This window comes from Cryptomeria japonica, chromosome 2 (genome assembly GCF_030272615.1).
Source record: "Cryptomeria japonica chromosome 2, Sugi_1.0, whole genome shotgun sequence".
Taxonomy (NCBI): Eukaryota; Viridiplantae; Streptophyta; class Pinopsida; order Cupressales; family Cupressaceae; genus Cryptomeria; species Cryptomeria japonica.
This window is the reverse complement of record NC_081406.1, coordinates 560662804-560678646: the sequence shown is the minus strand read 5'-3', so window position 1 is coordinate 560678646 and position 15843 is coordinate 560662804. Positions and strand designations below refer to the sequence as shown.

Sequence of the window (15843 nt, the reverse complement as noted above, 5' to 3'; positions counted from 1 at the left end):
CTTGGGCATTTTGAATGTTTTTTCCAAATTCTTAATATAGGACACACTTAAATTATGCATATGGTTTGGAATATATATCTTTATTAATGCAAAGTCCTAGGCATAGCAACTTATGAATTCACTCATAAAACTCAAATTATAAAATAACAGTAGTCAAACAATTTCTCTATTCACAATTTCACACACATATCACAATAATTCTGGAAATATTAATAATAACTTAGTTATCTAATTTATTTTATTCCACTTTATAAATTGCACACAATCATAGACCAAGACGAATTTGTGTAACCAAATCTGTCAAGCCTAATATTGGCAAGATCCATCTTTCTAAATTACATCTATATATGCAATTTAGCTATTTAAATTTTATTTCATGAAACTATGAAGTGTTCATTCATCTAATTCTTTATCAATTTTGTGTTCTTTATTGATTATATATATACAATTGAAATGCAACTCTTCTAGCTAAGCCATCTATACAACTGGCCACAAATGATTACATTGTTTTAATCATTATGCAAGACGTATTGAATCATTATGCATGTGCAAGGAGTTCCATTCAATCATGTGGTCAAAGTTTGATATATACTTCTTCAATAAGATAAATGAAAAACATTATGCACCCAGGCGAGAGATGGAGGTAGAACAATCCTATAAGCTATTGGATTGACAACTTCTAGGACTTCGAACGGTCCCACATATCTCGGTGCTAGCTTAGAAGACTTTCCAATTTGATTGAACTTTTCTGAGGTTTGATTCTTAGGAGTACTTACTCTCCTACCACATACTGTTTTGGAATTCGCTTTCTACCTGCATAGCTCTTCTGCTGATCGTTAGCTTCTACTAATCTTTTGTCTGATCAGCTTAACTTGTTCCTCAATTTCTAAGAGCATCTTAGGACTGAGACTTATCCTCTCTTCTAGCTTATCCCAACTAATAGGAGTTTGATACCTCCTTCCATACAATGCCTCAAATGGTGCTATCTTAATGGTTGATTGGTATGAATTATTATATGTAAATTCCACTAGTGGTAGGTAATTCTCCCACTTGTACTGTTTATCCATGCAGTACATTCTTAGAAGATCTTCTAAGACTTGGTTTACTCTTTCTATTTGACCATCTGTTTCGAGGTGATAAGTTGAACTGATGTTTAATTAGGTTCCTAAAGCTGCAAACAAGGTTTGCCAGAACCTTGATGTCATCCTGGCATCTTTGTCCAATATAATCTTCATGCAATCGGAAAATTTCCTAAACGAACTTACAGGCTATTAAGGGTGCTCCATCTATTAAGTTACTTGGACTAAAGTGAGCTACCTTAGTGAGTCTATCTACTATCACTAATATGGAATTGTGTATATTCGTTGACATAGGTAGACCTTGAACAAAGTCCATACTAATGATCTGCCATTTCCAATTTGCAATGACATGAAATTGTAGCAACCGTGCTGGGTGTTGGTATTTTACCTTCACCCTATAGCATTCAATATAGCTTGCCACAAATCTTGTGGCATCCTTCTTCATTCCTTTCCAAAAGTAAAGTGGTTTAACTTCTACTAATAGCTTGGTAACACTTGGGTGTCTCGAATATAACACTGAATGCACCTCTTTCCAAACTAGTTTTCTTAATTCTGTAGACTCAAGTATGTACATGTAGCCTCAAAACCTTAGAAGGCCATCGGACTCAAAACTAAACCCCGCATATCTTAGATCTTGAGTATTTCTAGCTGTTGTAAGACTCGTGCCCTAAAGTTTGTTCAAATAGAAACCATGGAAGATATGTGTCTTCAACGGCTTAAGGCATCTACCACTCGGTTTGCTTTTCCCTTAATTTAATTGATTTCAAAATCGTAGTTGGAAATCAATTCCAAACACCTTCTCTGATGAGCATTTAAATTGGGTTGCGTGAATAAGCATTTTAACCCTTGATGATCTGATCCAAGTTCGAACGGCTTGCCTTACAAGTAATGTCACCACATCCGAAGAGCATGCATAATTGTTGCAAGCTTGAGATCATGAGGTGTATAGTTTTGCTCATAGTTTTTCAACTTTCTTGACTCATAGGAGATTACTTGCCCATCCTGTATGACAACCCCTCCTAGCTCTTCTCTTGAAGCATCTTAACTACCACGAAATATCCTTCTAGATCTAGCACTTTCAAGATGGGTGTTGACGTTAACTTTTTCTTCAAATATTCAAAGGCCTTTTGACATCTCTTAGTCCATTCGAACCTTTTTCCTTTTCTATGGAGTGTGGTGATGGGGTGGTCTATTCAAGAGAAACTCATTACAAACTTGTAGTATCTTGCCAACCCCATGAAACTTCTCACTTCCTATATATTCTTCGACTTTGGCCATTCTAGTATGGCCTTGCTTTTAGCTGGATCTACCGCTATACTCTCAACAAAGATGATGTGCCCTAGGAATTGTACTTCCTTTTGGAAGAAGATACACTTAGATAATTTTTATTACAAATTATGATCTTGAAGTCGTTGCAGAACTATTTGTAAATGTTGGAAGTGCTCTTCATCATTTTTGGAGTAGATCAGGATGCCATCTAAAAATACTATAACAAATTTGTCAAGGCAATCTCTGAACACATTGTTTGTAAGGTTCATAAATGCTTTTGGGGCTTTGGTGAGCCCAAAGGGTAGAATTGTAAACTCGTAATGCCCACACTACATTCTAAAAGTTGTTTTATTGATGTCTTCTTCTTTTAGTCTTAGTTGATGATATGCTAGCCACAAGTCTATCTTAAAGAATATTGTAGCCCCACGCATCTGATCAAACAAATCATTGATACATGGTAGAGGATACTTGTTCCTTATAGTGACCTTGTTAAGCATTCGATAGTTAATATCAAATTTCCCAGACTTGGACTCGGCTCGGACTCGGCAAGGCCAACTCGACTCATGACTCGGCTATGATTCAACAACGACTCAGCAATGACTCGACAACAACTCGGCAATGACTCGGCAAAATACAAAAACCCTTGAAATTTAAAGATTTTTAACGATTTAAAACTTGTTTCATGCACCCATTATTGAATAAAGCTTAAAGACACTATAACTTCATCAAATAGAAGCTCTAGCTCATGCTCATCCTCAGCCTCAGAGTAGTCTGTCTGCCTCCTACAAAGGCATCTAAGGTAGGTCCTGGATGACTGAGTAGCCATAGTCTCCGCCTGTGAGGTGCCACAATGATCAACATCAGTTGTGCCTATGTTGGATCGTGCTCTATCCTCCTCTCCCATAGCCACAGCCTCAGCCTCTCATGTCTAACATGTCGCGGCGCGAGTCCTGGAGCTTGGACTCGATGAGCTTTACCATAACTCGCCTGACTTGCCCGAGTTAGGTGAGTTATGAGCAAAAATCGCCGAGTCCGAGTCACGAGTTGTCAAAACTCGCCGAGCTTGGCTCGACTCGCCAACTCGGCAAACTCGCCTGACTTGCGGTGAGTTTGGGAACTCTAGTTAATATACAGACGTAGGGTTTTGTTGATGTGTTTTTTACGCACATGCGAACACAGAATACAATACCCAAAAGTATCTTATCCTCTCTTGAACAAAGCTTTTCAAATGTTGAAGATTGGCTTAAGGATCACTTGAGATAACTCCAAGGTTCTGGTATGTCGAGTCACGACGTGTATATAAGCATAGTTGGTTGATGTGATTGCTGGTATCACAAGGGGTCTTACGTTAAATTGTTGAATGCTTGAGTCGCTGGAGCTTGATCATCTGATGTTGCAATCTTGTGATGCTTTTTATCCTAAACTATCTTGATTTGAAGAAAAGGGCAAAAGATGAAGGGTTGAGAGAGTCTATTCTAAAACCTAGAATGTAAGATGATGGGTGAATGATCAGATGGAATCCTACTGGGCGAGGTCGCACCATCAAATTGAACAATTTGACACAAGCTTAGTGCAATCTTCTAAGGACATTTCAAAGATGTTCAAATCATTACCTTCAAACATTGATCACCATTCAAGTTAATGCATAAACAATGGACGCATAACAATTTGAAGTTAAGCTCATATCATTCCAGTTGACCACACAAGACACACTTACAATCAACAAGAGGCTAGTGGTATGGACTAAACAGATTCCACACAAATGCATTTAACAAATTCCTCCGTTCAATCTAATCAACATTAAAGTAAATTGAGAAGTAAAGATCATGCAAGTTGTTGAAGTAACAAATCAAATTCACCATAACTTCAATGAAATCAATTGTTCTTTACAACAAGGTTTGGCAGCAATCTTTGCCTTCTCCTAATCTAACTTCTACTCTAATTGCTATTCATTATTCTATTCCTCTAAAACTATCTATCCTTGTACTATTGTTCTATCACTATTAACCTTTACAAAATGAGGAGCTTGAGCTTTATATTGAGAGCTCATTACAATGAACGGTGAGGATCAAATCTCCATCAACAGCTAAGATTTTACAGTGAAAACCCTAATTAGGGTTTGTTACAACAAACTCAATTCTGGCCAATGAAATAATTACAACACTTTGACACATGTCACCTCTGAAATATTCGACCAATAGATAATAGGGGTAGGTGCCTTGAAGTTTGTGCCTTCATAGACGAGGTTAGGTACATTGCATCTAGACATGCTGATGTAGAACTCCGTCGATTGGTGGAGGTAGTGACTAGGATGCTGACTAGGAGGCTACTTCAATTCGCTTGTAGACTTGGAAGATTTGATACTTAACATTACAAGCTTGCTCGATGCTTGGTGTGATGATGGGAAGCATCATTCATCCATACTTGTTTGCTTATCCTGCTTTGAGATGATTGTATAATCTCTCCCTTATGCTTCAAGATCTGGACCTTTTTGATGTCATCTTAGTGTGATGAGAGTTCTTGAGATTCTTCCTTCCTTAATACCCTTGTGCTTGATGAAGTTTTCTTCTTGAGCATGCATGATGGCGGAGTCTTACAATCTTCCCTCTCTCATTCCTTCAAGGTGCTGCTTTGCAATTTGTATCATCCTCCTTTCATATCTGCAAAACAAACAAGTATGGTATCAAATACTCATGACATATAGCTTTTACAGACCTTAATATGATCTCTAATTTTCATGTCTTGCAGGTCTTATAGGTGTATCTAGGGGAGATCAATCCTTTTGATGACTGAATTTGCTATCTTTACAATGAAATTCGCTCAATATGCTTCCTTGCTGAGTTAATTTGTCTTCTTCTTGATGAACTTTGTTGCCAAAGTTATTGAAATTGTTGCTTTGCTTGTGAAATTCGCTATCTGCTGATCAGATTCGCTGTAGGAGAGAAATATTTTGAATTGGTGATTGAATGAATGATCTTGATATTCTTCTTATAGGTGCTTAAAGGAAAGGTTGTGTCTCTCCCTGTGTAGGCCAACCTGGCTTAGTTAAGTTTATTTTCCCTTGCTGGCCGACTTGCCCTTTTTCTTAATCAAATTTGAATTTTGTTTTGGGTGCTGAAGCAATGTTTGGTGAATCTTTAGAGTGCATTGAAATATCAAGGAAATTCGCTCCCCTATGCTTGAAGATGAAGTGATCTTTGAATTTGTCCTTTATCATCTCAAATTCAAAATTGTTCTCTCCTAGGCATGTTCAGACATCAAATCAATTTAAGGAAATGACCTATTAGGAGTTTTGCATGTTACTTTGGGCAAATGAGACAAATTCGCTCCTCTACCTCAACTCATGAAGTTCGCTCTCCTCCTTGGATTCATGAAGTTCGCTCCTATCAGCCATCACATGAAGTTCGCCCTAGTTGACATTTTCTTGAAATTCACTCTCAAACCAAGGCACATGAAGTTCGCTCTCATGTTTTGATTTGTGAAGTTCGCTCTTGCATCTTAAATCTTGAAGTTTGCTCATCTCCTTCAAAACATGAAGTTCGCTCATCTACTTCAAAACATGAAGTTCGCTCATCTCCTTCAAATCATGAAGTTCGCTCATCTCTTCAAAACATGAAGTTCGCTCATCTCCTTCAAAATCATGAAGTAAACCTCTTACTTGCCTTTCATCATCTTAAATTCAAAATTGTTCTCTCCTAAGCATGTTAAGGCATCAAATTAGCACTAGGAAATGATCTATTAGCAGTTTTGTACAAATTCGCTCCTCTATGCTTGGACCTGAAGTTCGCTCTCCTCCTTGAGTTCATGAAGTTATCTTTCAACTCCAAATCGGATCAGCTTGAGGTAAATGCTCTCACATCCTTCTCTCTTCCACTTCCAAACATGAAATTCGCTCCCCTATGCCCAAACAGGAGGTTCCCTCTTGGGGGCTTGAAGATGAAGTGAATTTCAAACAAACTTGTCTTCAATCACTTCGTTGCTTTATTGATTCAATCTTTAGGTTTTTTAAAGTTATCTCATTCAAACGCTCAAACTTGAACACACACTCAAACAAGGCTCTTAGGGGAAATTCGCTCTCCTTTCTCTAAACATGAAGTTCGCTCCCCTTCCTCAATTCTTGAAGTTCGCTCCCCTACCTCAATTCTTGAAGTTCGCTTCTGGGGGCTTGGAGATGAAGTTTGCTTTCTACTCCAAATCGAATCAGCTCAAGGCATATGAAAGAAACTCTCTCTCTCTTGGGAATTCATGAAGTAAAATTCAGTCCACTACCTTGCACATGAATTTCGCTCTCCTACCTTAAGACATGAAGTTTGCTCCCCTCCCCTTGAAGATGAAGTTCGCTCCCCTCTACCTAAACATGAAGTTCGCTCTCCTGCCTCCAAACATGAAGTTCGCTCCCCTGGGCTTGAAGGTAAAGTTCGCTCCCCTAGGCTTGAAGGTGAAGTGAATTTTAAAGCAAAACAAACTTTCTCCAATCACTTCATTGTTTGATCAACTCAATCCTTAGGTTTTTCAAGTCTTTATCTACAAAAACATGTCAAATTTACCTCATGAAGGCTTAAAAGGGAAATTCGCTCCTATTAAAGGATACATGAAGTGAAGTTTGCTCTAAAGAAGGAGCACTTGAGGTGATCTGAAATCAAAATCATGCTCACTCTCTTCATTCAAATGCTCTAATTCACACCCAAACAAGGCTCTTAAGGGAAATTCTCTTCAAAAGTGATGGTAATGAAGTATGCTCTTGAGGTCATGCTCCTGAAATGAAGGCTCTAACTCACCTTTGTTCTCTTTTGCTCTCTCTCTCAATTTTGATGCATCGTGCAATGCTCATCATGTAGTCTGAGGATAAATTTTCGCTCTATGGGAGAGGCACAAGAAGTTCGTTCCACAAGGGATGCACATGAAGTGAAGTTCACTCCTCAAGAGGAGTACTTGAAGTGACCCTCTAACTAGCAATCCTTCTTCACTCATGATTGACTCTCATGATATCTAGCCTTTACAAACTAACTCATTTCACACTTCACACAAGGCTATCCACTTGACTCCTGGCTTCTTGACCACCTATACCTCTCTAATGCAAAGGCGAATAGCTAAGGACTCTAACACTACCCTAGAAAGCAGGAAAAAAGTGGGGGTCCCCATTTGCGATGGGGCGATCTGTGAATACCTCACAACAAGTTCCATCTTTCTTCTTCATGAATATCACTGGAGCTCCCTAAGGCAACACACTAGGTCGAATCAACCCTTTGCTGTTCAATTCTTGTCACTGTGTTTTATTCCATAAGCTCAATGGTTGTCATACGATAAGGTACCTTAGACACAGGCTCAAATCCTACCACCAATCAATAGAAAAGTCAAATACTCTTTTCGATGGTAGACCTGGTAATTCTTTGGAAAATACATCTTGATAAGCTTGAAGGTAAGGGTATTTTCTATGAACGATTCTTTTGGCTTGCTAGCCTCATCAAACCCTAATCCTTTGGAAGTGGATGACTCATATATCATCATTTCATCTTGATACACAACCTCCTATGGTTCCCCTACCTCTTCCATTCTAATTGAAAACATTTGACACCCAAACTTTGCTTCAAATTCGTAGCAGAAATTTGTTGCACCTTAACCTTTCTCTGAGTTTTGTGAAGATACACCTTGTTTCCAAGACAATCCAAACATTCTACAGTTTTAGAAAAGCAATCTACTTTAGCCCTTTGCTTCGATAACCAGTTCATTCCCAATATCATGTCATAGGAACCTTAGGGTGCTACATATAAATTGACATCCGTTGCAAATCCTGGAAGTTCAACCTTGACTTCAAACAAACATTGCTCTACCTGAGCTCTTGACAGATTGGCATATTCTACTGTCCAAGAATTGGCCATATAACCAGCCCATTTTGTAAACTTACTTAATAACTTGGGTGCTATAAAACATTTTGTGGCACCTGTGTCTATTAGAATAGTTATTGGGCTTCCGTATAACATACTACTTGTTTCAATTGGCATGATCTGAAACTCTACCTATTTGTTATCTAAAGTTGTGTGGATCCTTTGCTAAAAAGTTGTTTGTTGAGATGGCAATGGATTTCTTTGCTGTTGCCTAACTTGATTCTTGGTTGGACATTGGTTTGCATAATGATCTTCACCACATATAAAGCATACTCTTGGTTGTCCTCTCCTTTCGGTACCCTTGAAAGAGATGTCCCCTTCCTTTTTGGAATTATTATTTCCTTTCTTATCCTATCTATTTTATCCTTTCTCACCCTTCTTTTCAGGTTCATATTTTTTCCCCTTCTTTTTGAAAGGTTGAGATGATTGAGTTCGCCTAGTCTTCTTTGGACTCTTATCTTTAATAGCATCATACCTTTTAAGCCGATGTTCTTGTCTCATTGCCTTCTCATAAACCTTATCCTTAGTGATAGGTGCTAGGATGTGTATTGATTTGTCGATGGGATTATTAAGACCGATGATGAATTTCCAGATTCGAAATATTTCATCTTCTTGATACTAAGGTACATATTTTAACAATCGTGTTAACTTCTCTCAGTACTCATTAACCGAGAACTCCCCTTGCTTGAGGTTCTAAAAGTCCATCAGTTTTTGGTCAAAGAATAGTTGGGGTAACCATCTTTGTCTAAAGATTCCCACGAATTGCTTCCATGTTATGTGGGTTGGTTTTAGGCCTAGCTTAGCCTTTTTATATTCCCACCAAGTGGTTGCCTCTTCGAATAGTTGAAAGGCTCCTCAAACTGCTTTGGTGTTTTCAGAATAGTTTCTAATCTCAAAATACTTCTCCATTTCCATCAACCAGGCTTTGGATTGAGCCCTCGAATTATGGTGGAGTGACCTTCTTCATATCATGTGTTAACTCATGAGCCAACTATTTCCTTATCTCAGCTTCAGTTTGAGCTTTAAGTGTTCTCCTCAATGCTATCTATGTGTAGTATTTCATGCCTATTGAATCTCCCTAGGCTGGGATTCTTGTTCTTCCTCAGTTTCATGTCGACTCATAACCCATTGTTCCATATTCATGAGTCTAGCTTGAGTTTGATTCATCATGGTCAAAATTTGATCCAACTTAGCCATGGGGGTGTCTGTGGGTTTAGATCCCCTAATATCATTTCTAGAGTTGTCCATATTTATAGTTCTCTGTAATGTCCCCTTTTGGAATTTGCAGTAATTTAGTCCTGAAACAATAATTCCAACTTAATATGAGAACTGTAATACATTTATAAATATAATTGTATTAATTTTGGATATATTTCATTATAATATACAACTTAAAATTTTAAGGCTAGTTTGGGAAAGTGGTACTTATCTTGATAGATTCTCTTATTTGAAATATATGTTACTATATTGTAGACATCCCCTCAGACCATCTGATTTATATCTCACAATTAATGGATGAAGAAAACACAAATAATTTTCCCGAACAAAAAATCTTCAATCTTCAACATGTTGTTGACTCCTCTTAGATCATTGTTGACCTTTTGGTAATGCTGATTGTTCAAATCCCAAACAATAATCTCCAAGGTTTAAGTGGGGTTAAAATAAGAGCCACAACCTATATTCAGAAGACTTTCAATTGGGTCCCATTCCTTTTAGTGGAGCTTGCTACTAAAACACAATAATAATCTCCAAATCTCCAAACCTTTTCTAATTACTGCAAACATTGAATGAGAATTCTTTTATTATAGGCATGTGAATATTTATTATGTGGAGCCCACAAAACACTTGGCAAACTTAATTCAATACTAATAAACCTGAGTTTCTACTGAAAACCCTTTTTCTCAAATCTGATATCTCTGTCAAAACAAAGACTCCCCACGTGGTGTTCCTTCCTTTATAACAAGCTTCCACATCATAAGATAATTATAAATGATGCTCAATTAATATGTGTTTTCTGAGTGCTGCTTGAGTCAAATAGAATAATTAAATCTGATCATGTATGGGACATAAATATCTGCTGTAGCCTCCTCTTAATTCACTTCCTCCCTTGACTGCCCACGCAATCTGCTATGGATCGAATAGATAGCCAAAACTTCTCTCCACCAATCAGCATTAATTTACTTAACACTGTTTTATTATTAAGATCCTCTCACATTAATTCTGATGTATTTATCAGATCAAAGATAGGATCGTAATATATTTGCTATCCTGCTGGTCTGATAATGCATGGTAATTTTGTGTTGTGTCTGTTATGTCGATATGCTTGAACAATCACAAGGTGCTGCTATATTCGATATAACAATTTGGGTATTCAACAAAGATGGTGATGCTTAGAATGATGAAGTGGCTGTGTCTAATCTGAATATGTATTCTGGCAGCAATAATGGTGTTGTCTCTAATGTATATTTAGATGCCCACAACCCGATTTGCCAATCAGACAAGCGCTCTATCTAAGCAAATTCAAATATGGATAAAGAGATAAAAGGATTCCCATTCCCTCCTTCCGATCCTCATGGAATGAGATAGATCACTTCCTTATACCTTGCAAATTGAGATGATAGAATGCGCTCACCCTATAATGTAAATAATATAAGACTGATAACCAATAACCCTCACCAACAACCTAAAACAACTATTTCTGTTATGTAACGTGGTGATCTGAGAGCCATAAATCCATTCACATCAGATATTATTTATGTTTGCGTGCGAATAAAAATGAACTCTTTCCGAAGTTTTCACTTCTGCGCAGAATTCTGTTTGACGTGTGTAGACAAATTCACAGGGAAACGGAATTGACTTTGTGCGTGATGTAATGGAAGAATAAAAAATAAAATGGAGTAAGTCGTTTACTTGCGAAGAAGTACATATTATGAATATAACTAGGTGGAAGTACAGCTGAGCACACTCACCTTACTCTTCTCTCTTTGAACACTTCTTGGGTTATTCCAATGAAGTGCAAGTTCTGGTTATTCCCTTCTTCTCTAATTTATTCCCTTATTCCTTTCCGTTGCCCCCTCCCTTTCGATGCTTTATAGGAGAAAGGGAGGGTGGTGACTAAAGGAAGGGTCACCACTATTTAAAGGAGGCTGACTTATTCTTTATTATTAATTAATTAATAAATATTAATTAATTACTAATAATATCAAACAAACTTTAATAAATATTAATAAATTAATAATAGTATCAAACAAACATTAATAATAATAATAACTCACATAAATCAGAGACTAAATACACATTAGCTTTTGAATTAAGATTCATTGGTAGAAATTGAACAGCTATCCATAATCTGATCAAAATTTGTATTGTATTTTAATATTGGTTCTATTTATGGTATCGTATTAATATGATATTATTTATAATGTATTTTGACAATTTATGTTATATTTTATATTTATTAAATAGCACGTTATATGATAAGTGTAATATATTCAATATATCTATTTTATGTTTTAATAGTATTTTATGGTAAAATTTCTTTAATAGTTAATATAATATTAATAATTGAAATATGAACGTTACATTAAAATAAAACAATAATAATAAATAATAGTCATAACAAATAATAAACATTAATAATCATATATTAGAGGAAAATCGTGAAGTCTCATAAATGAGACGATTTTTTAATATTATTAAATGTTAATTAATAAACGTTTTAATTATCGTATTTATTTAATCCAATGTCCAAAGAGGGGTTATGACATTCTCTTCCTTGAAAATGTTTAAGAATGTTCTATTTTAGATTCTTATTTCTTTACATTTACAACTGAAAAGTAAATAACCATAAGGTATTACCTCGAGTTTTTGGGATGGGGATGACGAGGGATAGGGAGCTGGGTTTTCGGTATGATATTGTTTTTAATTTTGCGGATGGCTAGGGGGATGACAAAGCGGGTGGCTATATAAAATATAGGGAAAATAAAAAATATATAGGGAAGTTTTAAATATTCATATGAAAACATGTATAAAACATGCATATATACATTATATTCATATGGAAACATAGATAAGCATGCATATATACACTATATAACCATAACATATAACTTTTGTGTTCAATTAATGCCCTTGTTTGACCACCAATATTGATGGTGTTGATTAGTCTACACTAGCCATTCACATTGATGTTCATTTCCAGCCCAAGCATGTGAGTTTGGAGTATGAGTGGTTTCCAACTTGAAAAGTACGGCCCAGTACAGGTTGTGCCTCTTGCAGATCTAGCGTGATCTATTGGCTATGATTCGTTGCATTTCTTGGCCCCTTTGTTTCTATTTGGTGGTGTATGTTGCTGCTGGGTAATGTTGGGAGGCATTCTTTGATGTTTTGGGAAGATGTTTGATGAATTTTGTCATGACCCCTCCTGGATCGCTACATATATACGGAGAGGAAGAGAGAGACCCTAAATGAAGAAGTTATTATTATTAATTAATATAATAATTACCAATGAATGATTATTTAAAATTCATTAATTAAATATTATTTATGAACATGATTTAAATATCATATATTATCAACATAATTTATATATTCAATAATAAATAATAATTCAATTGAAATACAAAAGAATAAACATAAAAATTAAATATCAATACACTTATTTAATATTGATTAATCCTCCATTTATTATTATCAATAATGAATAATCATTTATATCTATAATAATAAATTATTAAAATAAATATTAATTTGCAATTAATATTGATTACTATTAAATAATTATTTAAGAAACACAGTGGCAGACCAAATCTGACACACATGTCAGATTTGTCTGCCTGCCTTTGCAACAAAAACACAAGGGAAACTACGTAGCAAAGAGGGAAGATGGGGTGTAATGCCTAAGGCTCATGAACGACCCATCATACAAAAGATACGCTACACAAATACTGTTTTAAGGGGGCCAGCTCCGTTGACCATAGTCTGCGATAATTTCTTAAGAGATTCTGATATTATGTGAGGGCAAATACGGTATTAATGTCATTAATCATATTGACACATAATCTTCCTACGTGGCAATACAGTCAGCTAGGTAGAGATCGTATACAAGAAAGAGCCTCCCAAGGGAACAAGGACTCAAAATAATGATTAGGGAGAACCGGTGATAACAATGCTTCCATAAATTGAATATAATCGTTTTTCGGTTCAGGCATATATTGATAGCAATGAAAGTTATTATATTCATCAATAATAAATTAATAATGAATTGGCACGATACTAATGATAAAGGTAAATACAAAACATCATCTACCAAATCGAACTAGAACATAATACCCAAGCAGTTATTAAAGATTAAAGGCAAACAACGAATCCTCAACTTGAATCGTTATAATAATGAAGTGTTTAAACACAGCTACGATAATGATAAGTATATAGTCAAGGCTCAATTAATAATCATTGAGTATGGATCATCGATTTCCATTTAAATGATGATATCGATCATGATTAAGGGAATACAATAATCATTATCAGATGCGATCTGTGTGAAATGTGAAAAGTCACGATTAGGGAAATGCATGTCTCTTATAGTCAAGGGATGCAACCTTTCAGGTTACGGGATATATATATATATTTTATTTTTCTTATTCCGAGGGGGAGAGAAAGGAATATATAAGGGTATGTGTGAGGTGAGGTTATAATGTGTAATGCAGAAATTGTGATTTAAAAAGGACAACCTGTGCATATGTGTTGTGTGTATGGAGTCAACCAGATAAAAATATTTAATCTACAGACCATATTAAAAGGTGTGCTGTATAAGAGTAGATGTGGTGAAGATGTGAGGAATAGAAGATAAAATAAATATTCAGATCTGCAGTTAAAGAATTAAAAGAAAATTATTAAAATGTTGAAAATGCAGAACATAGGAAAATATATTCGAGAACATAGGAAAAGATAGGAGTTACTGCTGTGTAGACAGAGGTAAGAGTAAAGGAAGGAAACAACAGAGGCGCCACAGGTACATATATGTGTGTGGATGTGTGTGCCACACACACACATATAAATATACGTGTAGTTTTTAATAGTTATGTCATTATTATTATAATGTGTTTTTAATAGTTATGACATAATTATTATAATATGTATGTACAAAATTATGTCATCATTATTACAATGTTGTATGTACAGAATTTTAGCATAATGTTGTATGTCACAAGATTATAATTTATATAATAATGATAATAGGAATTATAATGACATTGATAATATGAATTGTTATGAAATGTTGTATATCAATGAATGGCAAGAATATGATTACATGATGGAGGCTATAGGGAGGAAACTCCCTTAGTCTAAAGGATGGATTATGAAAATCCCAAGGGCAGTATATATACCGAATACCTATATACATATGTATGGCTTGGTTGACTAAGTTCACCAAGAAGAGACGGATCTGGCCGGTTCCCTCTGAGGACTTGGATGATGGAGGCATCACCCAAGGCAAGGAATAGACAAGTGTCTTCCTTGGATGGCTTGGGTGTGACAGAATTCGAACTCATCTTCGATTTCCTGGAGGGCTTGGAACCAAGGGGTTCCAAGAAGGCGAGCTTCACGGCCGCCTAAGGACATACTTTCGTATGGCATTTTTATCCTTTTTATTAGATGAAAATTATGATTATGTAATTAAGAATTTTAAAGTTAGATTGCAAGTTAAATTAAGTTATATATATATGTTGTATTCTAACAATTTGTTTTGCAGGACAGTGATCTCTAACTAGTAGGGACATTACAAATTTTGTAGTTGTTTTGACCTGCAATTAAGTTTGAGCTTTGCACAATGGTTTCCAGACTTGACATTGATCATTCTAGCACTTTTTCGCAAGTAGTTCATTGTTTCTTTTTGGTTGGAGGATATTTTGATAGTATTCTATTACCATTATGAACTACAACCGCTTCTTTATGCACTACTAGGTTCTGGGTGTTTGTGAAATTGATCACTAAGTTGTTATTCATATTTCTTATTGCTTTTGGCTATGATACAGACTTGTTTGCCCTTCATATCAGCGAAAAGTCCAATGTTGCAGACCCGCAACAACTTTTTTACACACTACCAAGTTCTGAGTGTTTGTGAAATTAATTAACAGGCTGCTGTTCATTATTTCTAAGTGGTTTTGGCAGTGACTCAGACATATTTACCTCTCATTTCAGTGAAAATCTCAGTGTTGCAGACCTATAATCACTTTCATATGCATTACCACATTTTGGGTGTTTGTGAAATTGAGTTGTGCTTGCTGCCCAGATATGTTGCAGCACCTATCCCATTGTTTTCTAGACTTGTTGTAGTTAAAACCAACATATGTAGTTAAATGTGTAGGTAGTTCAATGAAACACCTCTTCTTCAACCCATCGGCTGGCTGGTTCTCCATCTTGTTGATCAATTCTTTGAGCCTACGATTGTATGCTTGCACGTTCTCGTTCTTATCTTGCCTAGTGTTGTAAATTTTTGCAACAGTTTCATTGTCCTCTCTCAACAGTTAAACTCTTCTTGAAATGTCTTCTTCAGTTCATTTCATGATACTTTGTATTGAGTTGCTAGATCTGTATACCAGTTGATG

General features: G+C 35.9%; 1 protein-coding gene across 1 annotated transcript in view; it reads left to right on the top strand.

Annotated features, from left to right (window-relative positions):
- The window catches only part of LOC131038050 (protein kinase and PP2C-like domain-containing protein), a 156602-nt gene that overhangs the window by 126492 nt on the left and 14267 nt on the right, over positions 1-15843 (top strand). The gene's annotated exons all lie outside the window — the stretch shown is intronic.